Raw genomic sequence first — 3,383 nt, 5'->3', positions numbered from 1 at the left:
TCCAACTTCTTCGCCCTCTAGCTTTGCTTGTTTTGTTTGTCCCTTCCGGCGATGATTCCGGTGAAGAGCGGCCTCTCTCTGATACCACTTGTTGGGACCGAAAAGTAGCTAGAGGGGGGGTGAATAGCTCTTCGCGTGCAAGGTGCTCGTCGTTGTTGGTTTCTTCAAAGATGTGCAGCGGAAATACAAGAAACAAACCACACAACGCTAACAAGGTTGGTTTACTTGGTATCCACCTCACAAGAGGTGACTGGTCCAAGGATCCACACCTACTCACGCACCCTCCACTAATAAAACCCTCCTTTTCGGTAACTACCGAAGGTGGAGAAGTCCTACAAGACTCTCAATACAAGAAGAAGGAAAGGGAAACAAAATACAAGCGCAAAGCTTACAATGAGTACAGAAAACCCTAACCCTAGCTTCTCTTCTTGTATTTGATCCGCCTCTTGACTTGGAAAACCTCCAAGATCCTTCAAGAACTGGCGATCTGAGCTTTGAGAGCGCTGTGGAGGAGCTGGCGAAGATCTGAGCTTTGTCGTCGAAGCGATGCCGAAGGAAATGAACGTCTGCGGCTTAAATCGACGCTAACGGTCGAATCCCGATCGATTGGAATGCTCCCAATCGATCGGGGAGGCTTTGGATCGATCCACGGATCGATCCAGAGCGCGTCTGTGCTATGGAAAAACGCCTGGATCGATCCACGGATCGATCCAGTGCTTATCGCGCGAAGCAGCAGCGTCCCAATCGATCCACTGATCGATTGGGACCTCTGGATCGATCCACCGATCGATCCAGAGGGGTTCTGTTCGCAGGGACTCACCGGATCGATCGGCCGATCGATCCAGATCTTCTGGATCGATCCACTGATCGATCTAGATCTGCTAGATCAATCGGCTGATCAATTCAAATCTGCTGGATCAATCGGCTGATCAATTCAGATCTGCTGGATCAATCGACTGATCAATCCAGATTTTGGTTTTTGCCCAAAACCAAGTCCAAAGCCCCCTAAACCAACATCTAGTCAACAATAACTAGTTGGTACATAAGACCTAGCATCCGGTCACCCTTGACCAGCTAGGACTCTCTCACCAAGTGTCTGGTCAATCCCTTTGACCCACTTGGACTTTTCTCTTCTTGCCAAGTATCCGGTCAATTCCTCTGACCTACTTGGACTTTTCTTCCTCGTGCCAAGTATCCGGTCAATCCCTTTGACCTACTTGGACTCTCACCAGATGTCTGGTCAACCTTGACCCATCTGGATTTCTCTTGCCTGGCTTCACTCACCAGGACTTTCCCAATTGCCTAGCTTCACTCACTAGGTCTTTCACCTGGCTTCACTCACCAGGATTTTCCTCCTGCCTAGCTTCACTCACTAGGACTTCCCAATTGCCTAGCTTCACTCACTAGGTCTTTCACCTGGCTTCACTCACCAGGATTTTCCTCCTGCCTAGCTTCACTCACTAGGTCTTTCACCTGGCTTCACTCACCAGGATTTTCCTCCTGCCTAGCTTCACTTACTAGGACTTCCCAGTCAAGTATCCGGTCATCATTGACCTACTTGACTCTTCTTCAATCAACCTTGCATTGTCAAATATCGAAACCCAAACCAAGACTCAAGCTTGGTCAACCAGGTCAACCTTGACCTGAGGGATGTTGCACCAACAAAAATTACATTGACATGATGAGTTGGAGTGCGACAACTGGCCGACCCACGTCAGCGGTCCAGGAGCCCAGAGAGGGTCCGAGCGTCCGGACGTGGATAAAGTTTCGACGAGAGTTTGCCACATCAACACAGTCCAAGCACCTGAGAGGGGATCCAGGCGTCCGGACGGGGATATAAAAGGATGCTTCGAACAACAGCTTCATCACAATAATTCAAAGAAGTTTCTCTTTTGCACGCTGCTCAGAAAATGCTTCCACAACGTCCAAACGCTGCTCCGATAATTGAAGACTCATAACTTCAGTCTTTACATGTTGTTGGTATAGTTTTGTTTACAGTTTTATCATTGTAGTTCTTATACATAATACTTGTAACCTTTCTTCGAACTACTATTGGATTGTCCATCGAAAGAACTCAACGAGTGCGGACCTTAGAGTAGGAGTTGTCACAGGCTCCGAATCAAATAAATCAAAGTGTTAGCAATTGCTTGTTTTTACTTAACTTATATTCCGCTGCATTTTACTCGATCGTGTTTTAAACGAACATGAAAACCACGAGCGATATTCCCCCCCTCCCTAGTGCAACGATCCTATAGAGCCCTATAAGTTCGACTGGCTCTTGGGCCGACTAATTATATGTTGAGAGTTGCCTTGCACTTGAAGAGTAGGGAGCTAAGTCTCTTACGCCTGTCCAACTCTGGAGCCGACCGATTGTATGTTAAGAGACTTATACTTGAAAAGCGAAAAGCTAAACCTCAAAAGTGAATGATCTACCTGGTGATACGCACCTTGACTGTCTCTTTGATGTTAACTACCATCTTACCTTAACTTTAATTGTTACATCATTTTAACTATCAGATTCATCTTATTCTTGGGACCACTCGCAACAAGATGTATCATAGGCCATAGCTTTAGTTAAAAAATATTGGTGGTCGTAAATATGTAAAAGCCTTTGATATCCTAAATAATTTAAAATTTGGAGTTAATAATCCAATAATACTACTTAGTATGAATTAGGACGATAAAGTACTTTTTTTAAGGTCGATCCGTTATTTTAACCACCTTTTTTCTATTAGTCCTATAAATATTTAAAGAGGAAAATAAATATAGATATATAAATATTAGGTGTATGAAATAAATCTTAGGTTGATTATTTCTAAAAGACGACCTTTAACTATTATATTAGGGATATCATACGTCTATTATCGTCTGTGTCATGTCCTGTCCTGAGGCACGATAAAGTACTTTTATGCGAAGCCATTTCAAAGTCATTTTAAATGACTTGAAATCCATAAATAGGAACAGAAGAATAATATAAAGTGGAACAATGTTCATTAATTTCACATCTAAAAATTACAGAATCTTTAAATATTTTTTAAAAAGAAAAACGCTCGATGACGCTCGATGAAAAAAATATATATCAAAGTTTGACAAGCAAAAGTCAATCTGGATTCGAGCATATTAATTAATAAATAAAATATGATTTTTTAATATATTATAAAATAATTTATTATTTATTATTATTATTATTATCCTTGCTACAAGTCAGACAAAAAAACAAAGATGTTCAACCCCAGGATGTACTCGATCATTGAGTCTGATAACTTTCATTTACTGATCTAACTTGGCTTGATCGGCACCTCCCAATATGTCCTCCCATTGACTTTATGATTGGAGATCCAAATCGTAGGATAATATGATTCTGCTCTTGAATCATTTGGAAT

The sequence above is a fragment of the Zingiber officinale genome, chromosome 9B (assembly GCF_018446385.1).
Source record: "Zingiber officinale cultivar Zhangliang chromosome 9B, Zo_v1.1, whole genome shotgun sequence".
Lineage (NCBI taxonomy): Eukaryota > Viridiplantae > Streptophyta > Magnoliopsida > Zingiberales > Zingiberaceae > Zingiber > Zingiber officinale.
The sequence above is the reverse complement of the archived record's forward strand: the minus strand, read 5'-3'. Positions refer to the sequence as shown.